This window comes from Microcebus murinus, chromosome 22, assembly GCF_040939455.1.
Source record: "Microcebus murinus isolate Inina chromosome 22, M.murinus_Inina_mat1.0, whole genome shotgun sequence".
NCBI classification, from domain to species: Eukaryota; Metazoa; Chordata; class Mammalia; order Primates; family Cheirogaleidae; genus Microcebus; species Microcebus murinus.
The window spans coordinates 26,645,005-26,660,871 of record NC_134125.1 but is presented as its reverse complement, the minus strand read 5'-3'; the positions used below and the strand labels follow the sequence as shown (position 1 = coordinate 26,660,871).

General features: G+C 54.4%; 1 protein-coding gene across 2 annotated transcripts in view; it reads left to right on the top strand.

The window, feature by feature from the left end:
- Positions 1-278: 278 nt before the first annotated feature.
- Positions 279-15,867, top strand: part of C22H22orf39 (chromosome 22 C22orf39 homolog) — a 123,856-nt gene continuing 108,267 nt past the window's right edge. For both annotated transcript variants that reach the window (XM_075996790.1, XM_075996789.1), the window contains exon 1: positions 279-282. The gene's annotated coding sequence lies outside the window, so the exon portion shown is untranslated. The remainder of the gene's footprint in view (positions 283-15,867) is intronic.

Sequence of the window (15,867 nt, the reverse complement as noted above, 5' to 3'; positions counted from 1 at the left end):
CTGGAGCCCGCCTCCCCCTCCTCTCCCGTCAGTGGAGTGGACGCAGTGGCCCAGCCCAGGGCTGGCACTGCCCTGGCATTCCCTGGGAGCGCCACATCCGGCAGCCCTGGGACTGTAGAAGAACTAGGGATGTGTGTCGCAGTGAACGTGTGGGCGAGGAGAGGAAGTGCAGAGAGATGGAGAAGGACACTTACATGCACAGGGAAATGCAGGCATATGTACATAGGTGCTAGACAATGCACACACACACATACATGGATAGATGCATGCATGAGTACATGGACAGCCAGGTACATAGACAGGTAGTGGATATAGTGTACATAGACAAATGGATAGTAGGTGGTACATACATACATGAATAGACAGGTACCTATACACGTACATGAATAGATAGGTACATACATGGATAGGAAGGTGGATAGTCAGATGGATAGAAGCATGTTTACATAAATACATATATGGATAGGTAGGGAAAGAGATAAGTACATACACAAAGATAAAGATACAGATATATTACAGCTAATTGATCACAACCAGTTACAGATTCCTTTGTTCCTTCTCCACTCCCACTGCTTCACCTGACCAGTAAAAAAAAAAAATAATAATAAAAAAAGTAAAAAAAATTTTTTAAGTAAAAAAATAAAAATTTTAAAAAGTAAAAAAAATTTTTTAAGTTAAAAAAATCTTAAAGATTATATATATAGTTGACCATTGAACAATGCGGGTCCACTCAGGTTTTTTTCCGCCTCCATCACACCTGAGATGGCCAAACCAACCCTCCTCTTCCTCTTCCTCCTCAGCTACTCGGGAGGAAGAGTGAGATGATGATGAGCAAGACATTTATGGTGATCCACTCCCACTTCGTGAATAATGAATATTATTCTCTTCCTTCTGTTTTTTCCTCTAGTTTACTTTATTGTAAGAACACAGTATATAATACATGTAACATACAAAACATGTATAAATCGACTGTTTATGTTATTGGTGAGGCTATGTGTAATTAGGCTTTTGGGGAGTCAAAAGTTACACTCGGGCTGGTCACAGTGGCTCATGCCTGTAATCCTAGCACTCTGGGAGGCCGAGGCAGGAGGATCACTTGAGGTCAGGAGTTCGAGACCAGCCTGAGCAAGAGCGAGACCTCATCTCTACTAAAAATAGAAAAATCAGCCGGGCATGGTGGCGCATGCCTGCAGTCCCAGCTACTCAGGAGGCCGAGGCAGGAGGATCGCTTGATTCCAGGAGTTGGAGGTTGCAGTGAGCTATAATGATGCACTCTACCTGGGTGACGGAGCTCTGTTTCAAAATAAAAAAAAAAATAAAGGGAGAAAAGTTATACTCAAATTTTCAACTGCTCTGGGGGGGGTCTCCACCCCTAATTCCCATGGTCAAAGGTCAATTGTATCTCTCGTGTGCTATGTATACAGTGGTATATATCATTGAGAGGAAGAAGCCTAGGTTATCAGAAGTACAAACATACACACAGAATGCTCACACCAAATTCAGGACTTATGATCCTGTCACCTCAGCGGGTTCTGGGCCCTGGACTCTATCACAATATCGTGTTTCTTTCATTCATTTTTTTTTTTTTTTTTTTTTGAGACAGAGTCTCACTTTGTTGCCCAGGCTAGAGTGAGTGCCGTGGCGTCAGCCTAGCTCACAGCAACCTCCAACCCCTGGGCTCAAGCGATCCTGCTGCCTCAGCCTCCCGAGTAGCTGGGACTACAGGCATGCGCCACCATGCCCAGCTAATTTTTTCTATATATATTAGTTGGTCAATTAATTTCTTTCTATTTTTAGTAGAGGCAGGGTCTTGCTCTTGCTCAGGCTGGTGTTGAACTCCTGACCTTGAGCGATCTGCCTGCCTGGGCCTCCCAGAGTGCTAGGGTGACAGGCGTGAGCCACCGCGCCCGGCCTGGAAGGTTTATTTTACTAGTTTTTCATTGTACTGGATATCAGGGAAGCAAGTCTGTGCGCCCCTCCACCATTTTATCCTGGAAGACTTCTACTTTCTTCCTCTGCAGCAGACAGGCAATCCCCAGCCTTCCTGGTGCCTGTCTGACAAATCCCGCCTCCGCACCCTAAGCAGAGTCACCCCCACTTGTGGTCTATCTCTGGACTTGCTGCCTGAGCTCACCTCAAGGGGCAGCAGCAAAGCCTGTGTTGCAGGGGCACATGGCAGGGTTGGACGCCAAGGCAAGGGTTTGCAAACTGGGTGCCGTGGGTGAGAACAGGAGCCTCTGGGCGTGTGGGCTTGCGGGGGTGGGGGCGCAGGGAAGGTGCCCGGGCTGGCTCAACTAGAGAACCTTGGCTTGTTCCTCCCATGACAGCAACACCAGGAAAGGGTCACTTGAAGAAAGGATGTTGCCACTAAAAATAAAAACAAACTGCTTTACTGCATTTCTCCCTCTTTCTCGTTTATGGACATGGCAGAAAACCACTGGAGGAAAGTGCTGATAGGATGGTGAGCAGAGATCTCGGCGTCTGACCATGCGGCTCACGGGGATGCAAAGTGAGAGCCAAGGTGTGGCGGCAGTGCCAGGGAGGCAGGGACTCACCGACGCAGGCAGACTGGGGGGACCAGCACCTGAACAAGCCCTATCCTGGGTAGTGTTTTGGGGTCTCAGAGGGGATTTCCGACTGGCTTCGCAAATGGCTCCCCTGCGTGCCTGCGTCTTGGGGTGTCACCCCAAAGCGGCTCTTGGATGGGAAAGGTTTGGCCATCTGGCCTTGTAATGTCATTGTCACCTGTGCCTCATGTGGTGCCTTCTGAATACTATTATTATTATTATTATTTTTTGAGACAGAGTCTCACTCTGTTGCCCAGGCTAGAGTGAGTGCCGTGGTGTCAGCCTAGCTCACAGCAACAATAATTTCTTTCTATTTATAGTAGAGACAGGGTCTCACTCTTGCTTAGGCTGGTTTCGAACTCCTGACCTCGAGCAATCCGCCCGCCTCGGCCTCCCAGAGTGCTAGGATTACAGGCGTGAGCCACCGCGCCCGGCCTGAATATTATTACCAGAACAAGTTTGTTGCAGAACGTAGCCCTGTGCGCAGACATGTGCTGTGGTCCTGTGTACGGTACAGAGACTGCGATGGGTGTCTGTGTGTGATAATGTGATTCTGTGGGCAGGATACTGCTCTTCCATGACAAGAAATATCCTAACCAATAGAACTGGCCATGTTTTCAGAGGCCTTGTCGTGCTTTTACTACATATGTTACTCTTACATGAAATGCCTAGAAGAGCAAAAAATAAAATTCTGTTTGATGTCAAAAAACCCAAAACAAACAAAAACACTGCCCAGTGAGTGCCAGTCAGGGGCCGTCCCCGGCACACGGAGGCCACAGGGCGTGACACCCCACTGCACGTGAGGGGGACGGGAGGAAGGGACCACGGAGGAGAAAGAACTTATTTTCAAAGAGGACATTGCTCAGTTTATTTCCTCTCCCTCCCTTTTGTTTTTTAGAAAGGGTGCCTCACATCCACCCCAAATGGAAAGTTCTGAGATTGGGCCGAAGGACAACAGGAATGCACTTAACACTGCGGCACCGCACACTTAAAAATGCATGCCTGACATTTTATGTTACGCGTGTTCCACCCAGATTAAACATTTCTGCAGCAAACAAACAAAAGGATGCCCAAGATTTAAAAAAGAGCTCCGACATCAGGTTTGTCTCCTGCATCCCGGCCCCTCCTGTGTGCTGACCTTGCTTCATGCTCCATCCAGATCTCCGAGGGGGGCAGGAAGTGAGTGCCAGCCGCCCGCTGGGGGCTGGAGGTGCCAGGCACAGAAGGGACACCGTGGGGGCAGGGAGGAGAGGGTGGCGTGGCCCTGAGAGCGCGCAGCCCACGCGCCGCAGGGCAAAGCTGAGCAGCAAGACCCACCGACGCCTCGCAGCTCTGGCGTGACAGGAGCGGTGACCCTCAGCCCCAGCAGGGCCAGGCTCCAGTCTGACCTGGCATATTGGGAGAAAAGGAGCCGCAGAGCCAAACCAGATCGTCAAAAGCGGGGTTAGAGAAGTTGATTTGAGGCCGGGCGCGGTGGCTCACGCCTGTAATCTTAGCACTCTGGGAGGCTGAGGCGGATCGCTCAAGGTCAGGAGTTCGAAACCAGCCTGAGCAAGAGCGAGATCCCGTCTCTACTATAAATAGAAAGAAATTAATCGGCCAGCTAATACATGTAGAAAAAATTAGCCGGGCATGGTGGCGCATGCCTGTAGTTCCAGCTACTCGGGAGGCTGAGGCAGGAGGATCGCTTGAGCCCAGGAGACCGAGGTTGCTGTGAGCTAGGCTGATGTCATGACACTCACTCTAGGCTGGGCAACAAAGTGAGACTCTGTCTCCAAAAAAAAGAAAAAGAAATTGATTTGAGGGGAGAGAATTGAAATAGAAACCTCTATCTCTTCCTGCCCAAGACACCAAAGCCTCTGGAATCCCAGCCACGGAGGCCGGAAGAGATGATCTGGTTCTGGGCTGTGTCACTGCTCCCAGGGGCTGGCCATGCCACTGTCCACACGGGCTCTCTCCTTGGCCGCCGGGAGCAGTCTGCGTGGCATGGCCCTTCACGGACGTCCCCATGGAGCCCGCACCCTCAGACCCAGACTTCCTGCCTCAGTGCCTGCCACTGGCCAAATCCCACCTGCCCTGCAGGTGCAACGGCCCAGAAGGGCCACGCTGGTGCCCCAGCCTGAGAGCCGCCCCTTCCCCGCACTGGGGCAGGTGCAGGCGCTTATGGGCGGTGCTGTCCTCCCGAGCACCTCCCCACCATCCGCCCCGCTGGCTTCCACACCCGGACGCCTGGCAGCAATGACGACTGGCTGGCGGTTAAAGGAAAAGCAAAGCTCTGGCAAAGGAACAGACGGAGCCCAGGGACAGGCCCCTCCGTGGCTCCAGCCGGGACTCGGAGGGGCAGCTCTTCGGGAACCTGCGGCAGGCTGGCAGCGTGAAGCGGGCTCGGCTGCCCGGCGAGGCCGGGACTCTCCCTGGCGTCGACTGCGAAGAGCGCCGCCCGTGGCAGCGGGGCTGAGCGGGGCTGCGGAGGGAGGGCAGGACTCTCAGAATAGGAGTTCGGTCTTCTCGATGGGGGTGGGGTGGGAGGCTGCACACGGCGCTGACGCACGGGTGGCTTGTGGTCCTGCCCTCCCTTCCGGAACCTTCCGTCAGCGCTGCCAGACAGCGGGCTGCACGCCCAGCCTCCAGGAAGCACCTGGCCTGACATCACTCTGCTGTCACCGGGCGGAGGCTGTGCACCCTGCGCCAGGCCTCCAAAGGCCGACTCAGCAGGGCTCCAGGGCGGCCGGGAGCCCGGTGCTGAGAGGAACCCCCGCCTTCCAACCAGGCCCTCCCGGCTCCCGCCGCGACACCTCCTTCCGAGGGGGAGAGAGCCGCCCGGTCCCCTCCCCCCGGGTCCCCGCTGTGGGCAGCCAGGCACACCGGGAGGCCGGCGTGGTCGTCCCAGCCCGGCCGGTCCTCACCGCAGCTCTGCTGTGCTGATCTGATGCCGGACGGGGAAGGAAGGAGGGTCTTTCTGGACCTCCGGGAATGTTCTCCCTCAATGGAATGTGAGTTTCATGAGGGTTTCGTCTGTCCAGATTCCTCTCATGGGAAATAAGAACAGTGTGTTTCATGGCGTGAAAATCGTGCCTCATTCAGAAACAAAGCAGAGCCACCTCACACCCGCTGGGATGGCTACGGCCCCGAAACAGACGGCACCGTGTGCTGGCGAGGACGCAGCGGCTCTGGGACCATGTGCGCTGCTGGCGGAGCTGCAGAGCAGCGCGGCAGGCGGGGACAGCACAGCAGCTCCTCAAACCACTAGGCACAGGCCTGCACGGTGGCTCACGCCTGTCATCCCAGCACTCTGGGAGGCCGAGGAGGGAAGATCACTCAAGGTCAGGAGTTCAAAACCAGCCTGAGCAAGAGCGAGACCCCGTCTCTACTAAAAATACAAAGAAATTATCTGACAACTAAAAATATATAGAAAAAATTAGCTAGGCATGGTGGCGCATGCCTGTAGTCCCAGCTACTCGGGAGGCTGAGGCAGGAGGATCGCTTGAGCCCAGGAGTTGGAGGTTGCTGTGAGCTAGGCTGACGCCACGGCACTCTAGCCCAGGCAACAGAGTGAGACGCTATCTCAAAAAAAACCAAAAAAACAAAACTAGACACAGAAATATCGTGTGAACCAGCAATGCCACTGCTGGGTGTATACCACAAAGAACCGATGACAGGGCCTCGAGCAGGTGTCTGTACCTCCACGTTCACAGCAGCGTCATTCACAATTGTCAAGAGGTAGAAGCGACCCAGGCGTCCGTCAAAGCATGAGTGGACAGGCAAAACATGGCATGTCCGTCCCTCGGAACACGACTCGGCCTTGGAAGAAGGGAGTGCTGACACATGCTGCAGCGTCGCGAGCCCCGGAGGCGTTATGCTCCGCGAGACCAGCCAGACGCGAAGGGACCCGGGCGGTGCGACCCCAACTCCATGCGGTTTCTGGAGCAGCCAAATCCACAGAGCCAGAAGGCAGAATGGGGGAGCCAGGGGCTGGGGGAGGAGGGGCAAGGGAAGTTATATCTAACGAGAATAGAGTTTTTCTGTCCTGCACGATGAAAGGAGTTTTGGAGATCTGTTGCACAACGACGTGAATATACTTAACGCTGTCAAACTACGTGCTCCACAATTACGATGGCCGGTGTCGAGTCGTGTGTGTTTTACTGCAGCTAAATGGAAAAGTGCCCAGGGCTGGGGGGCGGCCAGGGGTCTTTGCAATTCCCCTCGTCCGCACCCCTGCCTCTCTCCCGTGCTGCCCTGGGCCTTCCGCATCAGGAAACGCCAGCTGTGGCCCACAGAGACTGGGACGCCCCCATGGGCCATCCCTGGACCTGCTTCCCCCCACTGTTGGGGCGTCTCAGCTCCTCCTGTCACCTTGAGGGGTCACTGCCCAGAGCAAACCCGGAACTGCCTCGCTGGGAGAGGCGGCACTGTGCAGAGGCCGGTGCCGTGGTCACGCGTGTGACTGTCAGCACACGCAGGCCAAGGGCAACGGGTCTCTTGGGGCCACTCTGGCGGCACAAGGAGGGGCCTCCCCCGTCCATCCCCTGCGCAGAGCGTCCCCTGCACACAGGGCGGAGGCTGCCCTCCCCTCAGTGGCCCGACACAGGCCCTGTCCTCTCGACGCCGGTACAGGCGGCCCTGCGAGGTCCCCAGAAGCTACAGGTGTGGACAGTCCCTGGCACGCAGACGGCTGCCCTCTCGGGCAACACGCAGCCCGCTTCCAGCACCGCCTCTTCCACACTGAGCGCCAGCGGCGGGAACGGCCCTGTGAAATCCACCTGCTAGGCCGGGCGCGGTGGCTCACGCCTGTCACCCAGCACCCTGGGAGGCCCAGGCGGGCGGATTGCTCAAGGTCAGGAGTTCAAAACCAGCCAGAGCAAGAGCGAGACCCCATCTCTACTATAAATAGAAAGAAATTAATTGGCCAACTAATATATATAGAAAAAATTAGCCGGGCATGGAGGCGGCGCATGCCTGTAGTCCCAGCTACTCGGGAGGCTGAGGCAGGAGGATCCCCTGAGCCCAGGAGTGTGAGGTTGCTGTGAGCTAGGCTGACGCCACGGCACTCACTCTAGCCTGGACAACAAGTGAGACTCTGTCTCAAAAAAAAGAAATGCAGCTGCTAGCCTGGATGCCTGTCACCGCAGGAGGAGGGCGCAGGCCCCGGCTTGGCAGACCTTCGGGAAAGGGCTGGATGGAAAATATTTTGGGCTCTGCAGGCCACACCATCTCCATCGCAGCGACTCGACCTTGCCATGGTCTTGAGAGCAGCCCCGAATGGTCTGGAAAGGAGTGGGCGTCACCGTGCTCCAATAAAGCTTTATTTATGGATGGTTAGAGCTGGAGTTTCATCTCGTTTTTGTGTGCCATGAAATCCATTCATTTTCCCCCAACCATTTAGTAATGAACAACCATTTTGGGCCCCTGAGACGCTGGGCTGGGCAGGGTTGGAGTCCGGCCCACCGCCAAAGCCAGCAACCCTGCTCTGGGCACGGGTCAAGGCGGCCCCTGTCCCCCCCCCCCCGCCATCCCTCCCTTCAGGGATCCTCCAAGGGCAACATGCGAACCACAGTGACACCAGCCGCACAGGAAGCAGGGGGTCGACAGAGAGGCAGTGAGGTCAGAGGGTCAAAGCCACATTGCAGGCCGGCTCGCGCCCAGCGCAGACGCCCTGGCTCTGAGGAGTCGACTGGGGCTGGGGACCTTCCGCAGAGCTCCCTGCTCCCCAAAGCTGCTCGCATGGTTTAACTCAAAACACACGGGAACCAATTCACTAGAAAACTAACCGGAAATGGCCCAGGCACACACAGCCCCGTGGCGAGGGTGCACAGGCAGCGGGACCCAGCCCCGACAGCACGCTCAGTGCTGCGTGTGTCAGAGTCTCTGCTCTCTTACTGGATCTAGAAACACGTGCTTAGATCTAGCTTCTCTGTGCTTGTTTTCTCGGCCACAAAATGGGAATGAAATGTCCACGCACCTCCCGGGTCGTTGTGGACATCGGTACACAATAGAAGACAGGGCACCTGTGTCTCCTTAATGTTATACTTTGTGTTACTGCGCTTGGCAGATAATCTTTTTTTTTTTTTGAGACAGAGTCTTGCTTTATTGCCCAGGCTAGAGTGAGTGCTGTGGCGTCAGCCTAGCTCACAGCAACCTCAAACTCCTGGGCTCAGGGGATCCTCCTGCCTCAGCCTCCCAAGTAGCTGGGACTACAGGCATGTGCCACCATGCCTGGCTAATTTTTTCTATACATATTAGTTGGCCAATTAATTTCTTTCTGTTTATAGTAGAGACGGGGTCTCGCTCTTGCTGAGGCTGGTTTCGAACTCCTGACCTGGTGCAATCCACCCACCTTGGCCTCCCAGAGTGCTAGGATTACAGGCGTGAGCCACCGCGCCTGGCTTTTTTTTTTTTTTAATGAATTGAAGGTTTGTGGCAACCCTGCATCAAGCAAGTCTATCGGTGCCATTTTTCCAATAGCACGTGCTTACTTCCTGTCTCTGTCACATTTTGGAAATTCTAGCAATATTTGAAACTTCTTCATTATTATTATATCTGTTGTGGTGCTCTGTGATCAGTGATCTTTGATGTTACTCTTGCTGTTGTTTTGAGGTGCTGTGAACCGCACTGGTGTAAGACAGAGAACCTAACTGATAAATGTCGTGTGTGTTCCAGCTGCCATTGACCAGCCGCTCCTGGCCCTGGCCCTCTCTCGGGCCTTCTGCTCCCTGAGACACAGCAGTGTTATAATGAGGCCAATCAATAACCTACCACGGGCCGGGCGTGGTGGCTCACGCCTGTAATCCTAGCACTCTGGGAGGCTGAGGAGGGCGGATTGCTCAAGGTCAGGAGTTCTAAACCAGCCTGAGCAAGAGCGAGACCCCGTCTCTACTATAAATAGAAAGAAATTAATTGGCCAACTAATATATATAGAAAAAATTAGCCGGGCATGGTGGCGCATGCCTGTAGTCCCAGCTACTCGGGAGGCTGAGGCAGGAGGATTGCTTGAGCCCCGGAGTTTGAGGTTGCTGTGAGCTAGGCTGACGCCACGGTACTCACTCTAGCCTGGGCAACAAAGTGAGACTCTGTCTCAAAAAAATAAATAAATAAAATAACCTACCATGGCCTCTAAGTGTTCAAGTGAAAGAAAGAGTTGCCTGTCTCTCTCACTTTTTTTATTTTTAATTTTTTGAGGCCCGCCTGGGCCTGCCTCTCTCACTTTAAATCAAAAGCCAGAAATGGTTAGGTTTAGCACAGAAGGTGTGTCCAAAGCTGAGATAGGCCAAAAGCCAGGCCTCCTGCACCAAACAGCCAAGTTGTGAATAAAGAAGTTCCTTAAGGAAATGAAAAGTGCCCACCCCAGTGAACACACAAATGATAAGAAAGCGAAACAGCCTATTGCTGATACGGAGAAAGCGTGAATGGTCTGGACAGAAGATCCAACCAGCCACAACATTCCCTTAATCCAAACGCTAACCTAGAGCAAGGCCCTAACTCTTCAGTTCTGTGGAGGCTGAGAGAGGTGAGGAAGCTGCAGAAGAAAAGTTGGAAGCTGGCAGAGGTCGGTCATGAGGTTTAAGGAAAGAAGCTGTCTCTACAGAAGTGCAAAGTGAAGCCGCAGGTGCTGACGCAGAAGCTGCAGCAGTTATCCAGAAGATCCAGCTAAGATCAGTGCTGGAGTTGGCTGCGCTAAACCAATGCAGAAAAACAGCTTCTATTGGAAGACGACGCCATCTCGGACTTCCATAGCTAGAGAGGAGAAGTCAGTGCCTGGCTCCCAAGCTTCAAAGGACAGGCTGGCTCTCTCGGGGGCCAGTGCAGCTGGGGGCTTCCGTGGAAGCCAGTGCTCGTTTGCCATTCTGAAAGTCCTAGCGCCCTTCAGAATTACGCTAAATCCCCTCTAGAAACGGAACAACAAAGCCTAGATGTCAGCACAGCTGTTTACAGCATGATTCACTGAATATCTTAAGCCCAGTGTTGAGACCTATTGCTAGAAAAAAGATTCCTTTGAAAAGATTACTGCCCATTGACCACGCCCCTGGTCACCCAAGAGTTCTGTTGGCGTACAAGGAGATGAATGCTGTTTTCATGCCTGCTAACACAGCACCCACTCTGCAGCCATGGATCGGAGGGTGCTGCCACTTCCAGGTCTTACCAGTTAGGATGGACATTTTGTAAGTGCCGCCCAAGCTTCAGCAATCACCTCCTGAGTAGTCAGCAGCACTGAAGCAAGACCTCAAGGCTCAGATGACTGTTAGCGATATTTTATTTGTTTGTTTGAGACAGGGTCTTACTTTGTCTCCCAGGCTAGAGTGCAGTGGCATCATCATAGCTCACAGCAACCTCAAACTCCTGGGTTCAAGCGATCCTCCTGCCTCAGCCTCCCAAGTAGCTAGACCTATAGGCACATACCACCACACTTGGCTAATTTTTCTATTTTTTGTAGAGATGGGGTCTCGCTCTTGCTCAGGATGGTCTCAGACTCCTGACCTCAAGCGTTCCTCCTGCCTCGGCCTCCCAGAGTGCTAGGATTATAGGTGTGAGCCACCGTGCCTGGCCAATTATTAGCATTTTTTTAGCAATAAAGTATTTCTTAATTAAGCCATGCTCATTGTTTTTTTTAATGTGATGCCGTTGCATACTTACTGGACTACACAGAGTGTAAATGCAGCTGTTGTATGCACTGGGAAGCCGAACGTTCCTGGACTCGCTTTATTGTGATACTCTCTTCATCGAGGAGGCCTGGAGTGGAACTTGAAGTATCTTCAACGTGAGCCTGTCAAATGAAGCCTGAGCCCAGCGCCCTGCCTGGGGGAGCCCCTTCCTCACCTCCACCCAAGGCAAGGGCCTGGCCGAGACCAGCCAGCTCGCCGCTGCATCCATTCGGTACACACAGATGCGAGGCGTGGACAATGGCGAGAACGGCATGCGGTGGGCCTTGAGTCAGCGCCCCACACACAGGCGTGTGATCCATGTCACCAGGGACAACCACAGATCCCCGGACAGGGCTGCACCCCAGGCTGGGGGATGGGTGGTCCCTGCCCTGAGTGTCCCACTGCACAAGGAGCCAGGGGCTGGTAAGCCCCGTGGGTCCATGCCACCCTCAGAGGTGGTGCCCTGGGAGGAGGGCCCTGAACTGAACCCTACCTCCTGAGTGACCGTGAGGGCGGCAGCCTCGGGCTGGGCCTGGGAGTGGGGGCTGCAGCCTGGCGGGGCAGAGTCCGGTCTGGGAAGACGAGAGGCTCTGTGGGCAGGGGGTGCCGGCGGCCACGCAGCCACTCCCAGGTGCTTGTCACCACTGACCTGCACACCTCACAGTGGTTAAACTGCCAAATGTTACGTATTTTACCACCATTTTTATTATTATTATTATTTTTTTTGAGACAGAGTCTCACTTTGTTGCCCAGGCTAGAGTGTTTTATAAAAGAAGGAAAAGTTACCTTGAAGGGGAAGAAAAAAATAGTGTCCTGGAACAGTTCCAAGGTCAAATGAGGATTTTTTGCTCCCTAAGCCAGGAAACAAGTAACTTCACGCTTGGTTTATTCTGTTCAGCCGTGTCAGGACGTCCAAAGAAGTGAGACCAGGGGACGGAGCTCTCATAAAAGCTGGACAGAGATGGGCAAGAGATTAGAGAGCCCCAGTGGCCGCCGCCCCCTTCCGACACACCGCCCGCCAGCAGAGACGAGGGGCAGGCCTGCCCACGCTGCTGGGGGCGCTGGGGACCACGAGGCCCTCACCCCTCCCCGTCCTGGGACGCGGACACCACCAGCCCTCACCAGGGCGGCGGCGCGATCCCTGCGGGGAGGAGGCAGCCTTCGCCCGCGGGCGGTCACGGCCTCTCTGACTCACACGGGGCGGGGCGGACAGCAGCCCCTCACTCCAGCCCCTGCTCCTGAGAGGCGGCTGCCACACCTGCAAGGCCAGGTGCTGTCGGCAGGTGGCCCCTCCCAGCCGGTGACGCTGCCCTGCTGGACTCTTCCTCCAGGCCACATCCTGCCCAGTGGCACAGTGTATGCACCCTGAGCCCGGGCACTGCCCAGCGTCCAGCCTCCTCCCGGCCCCGGCTGTCTCGCCTGGTCAGCCCCTCCGTTTCTCAGGTGCCCGCAGCAGAGCGCCGTGTGGTGGCTGCGAGCACGTGACCATTCTGCATGCCTGGGTGCCGGCATCTGGCGCTCCTGCCAGCAAGCGCCACGGATGGTGGGACCGGATGTCACGGCCCGGGTCAGGAAGGGTGGGTAGGAGCTGCAGCTGCGCCTTGGGGGACTGTTTCTGTTTCTTTTCTTTTCTTTTTTTTTTTTTTTTTTGAGACAGAGTCTCGCTGTGTTGTCCAGGCTAGAGTGAGTGCCATGGCGTCAGCCTACCTCACAGCAACCTCACACTCCTGGGCTCAAGCGATCCTCCTGCCTCAGCCTCCCGAGTAGCTGGGACTACAGGCATGCGCCACCATGCCCGCCTAATTTTTTCTATGTATATTAGTTGGCCAATTAATTTCTTTCTATTTTTAGTAGAGACGGGGTCTCGCTATTGCTCAGGCTGGTTTCGAACTCCTGACCTCGAGCAATCTGCCCACCTCGGCCTCCCAGAGAGCTAGGATTACAGGCGTGAGCCACCGTGCCCGGCCACGTATTTGGGTTTTACTTGAGTCTTTTTCTCCCTTCCTACCACTGCCCTCCACAGCAACCTGCTGGCTTAGGCCAAGGGACAGAGAGATGTCCTCCCAGCACCTCCTCCCATGTGGGACAAACATTTCAGAGAACAAGCTAAGCAGTGCTAAAGAAAACAGGAAAAAATAAAGCCCGCGTCTTTATATAAATATATATTCAAAGAAAATCTAAATTTAATCTACTAACTAGCACAGGGCAAATCCAAAGTCCGTGAGAAGCTCCTCACAGAGGAAGGTCTAAGCCAGCCCCCAGCCTGCTCCTGCACAAAGCATGCGGGGCTGCGCAGCGCGACAGAGCGAGGGGCCAGGCGAGGGGCCAGGCGCGGGGCGCTGCCCTTTGAAGTCTCCTGCGGCCGAGCGTTACACAGGCAGGAAGTAGACATCTGTGCTTTGATTTGTTTAAAGTAAATTAAACATAACTGGCAACCACATTTCCTCTTATTCAGAGGAAGTCACAGGAGGTACAGAAGCCCAGAAATGTCAGGTGACTTTGACATGACGAGGTTGGCTCTTCATAAGCAGAAAGGAAAACACACACCGGCCGTTGGCACACATTTGAGGACCATTAATTTGGAAGAGGTTTCCGCCGTCCAGAATAATCTGGAGATACCTGTGAGAGTGAGTCATTTTGGATCGAGGTGTCGCCACACCTTGGAATCAAGCTTTTTTTTTCCCTTTCAAACTCAAACCTGTCGTCTCCTCCAGCCTCTCTTTTCTCCACCGGACATAGCCAGTTCAGAGCCTGCCCAGGGAGGCAGCGGCTGGATCTTGCTGCTAGCCGTGGTCCCCAAAGCGTGCGGGAGGCACAGACCCAGCACCGGGGGCTGGTCTCCGAGGGCCGCTCTGCAGGAGAGACGCCCGGGCGCCTGTCTTAGCAGTGGCGAGACAGCAAGGAGTGGGGGAGACAGGCCTGAGCCTTGGAGGGTCGGCCCTCCTGCGACACACCAGTCCCTGCCAGCTGCCGGCAGCACGGTGGGCCGGGCCGATGCCTGTGCCAAGCCTCAGACCTGCCTGTGCCTGCTGCGTGACCTGAGCACCTCGGCCTCTCTGTGCACCTTGCATGGACTGTCGTGAGAAGCAGGCAGGACGTGCAAACCCTCTGGGGCCTCCCCAGTCACTACTCCCCGGGAACACACCCAGCGAGCCTTAGGGTGGGCCCCGAGGGCAAAGGCTTGGATCCCAGGGTCACCAGTCGCCGGTGGCACGAACTCAGCCTCCCTTTCCCAGTCTTTAAAATGGGGATGATAGCTTGTCCTTGAAAGAGTTGAGTAAGCAAAGCAATTTGGTATTTGTGAAGCCTTTGGAATAGCATTTGGCACCTCAAAGGAACTCCACACTGTGGCCTTTCTTCCTTTCTTTCAGACAGGATCTCACTCTGTTGCCCACACTAGAGTGCTGTGGTGTCAGCCTAGCTCACAGCAACCTCAAACTCACAGGCTCAAGTGATCTCCTGCCTCAGCCTCCCGAGTAGCTGGGGCTACAGGTACATACTACCGTGCCCAGCTAATGTTTCTATGTTTTGTAGACACAGGGTCTCACTATATTTCCCAGGCTGGTCACAAACTGCTGGCCTCAAGCGATCCCCGCCTGGGCTTCCCAAAATTCTGGGATTACAAGCATGAGCCACCACCGCACTCGGCCAAATGGCCACATGGCCAAATGTTACTTATTTCCAGTGGTTTCTTGTTACTAAATAGCTAAATTCACTTGTGAGTTTTAGCAGCTTTTGTGTAGATTCCGTTGGGTTTTCTACATAGAAAGTGATGTCACCCGTGCATAAAGATGGCTTGTTTCTTCCTCTCTGGTCTGTGTGCCTTTCATCTCCTTTCCACCCTTGGCACTTGCTGGAACCCCTAGCACTATGGTGAGTAGGAGTGACGAGGTCTCCAGACCTCAGAGGACAGGTGCACAGTCTGTCACCATTGAGCACGATGCTGGGTGCAGGGGTGCGTACATGCTTTCATCCAGCTAAGAAAATTCCCCCTAAATCCCGCCTCCCTGCATGTCTGTCACACATGGTGTCAAGAGGTGTTAAATGCTGTTTCTGGATCTGTTCAGATGATCATAAAAGTTTCCCTCTTAAATCTGTTGATAGGAAGAACTGTGCAGATTGATTTTCAAATGTGGAGCCGACCTTTCGCTTCTGGGATAAACTCTACCCGATTGCAACATATAATCCTTTTTACACGTGGCTGAGTTAGATCTGGTGACATTTTGTTGAGGATTTTCACATCGGTGATCACAAAAGATCTTCATCTACAGTTTTCGTTCTTGGAAGCCTGGCTGGGCAGCATTTGAGTCACTTGCAGATTAGTTTGATCCCTTTTTAAGCCTTGTTGGGGAGGGTCTAACGAACCCTCACTCTAGGGCCCGTTTGCCCCAGTGCTAAGGTGGGACCCTTTGGGGGACTCTAGGGCATGCCTGGGGCTCAGTGAGAGCCGCCCACTGCGACTGGGAGAGCACCTTTCCACTGCTGGGCAGTCGCCCTCAGCCATGGTGCCTCACACTGCACTCGGGACAGCTCAGCAGCCCCCAGCACGCAGGGGCGCCCATGAGGGTTTCTGGAGCCCTTTCTCTGCAGTGCCCCTTCCCTCCAGGACTCTGCCCACAAGTTGCAGCAGGCCCTGAGCCCCCGCTCTGCAGCCCCTGCCAGTG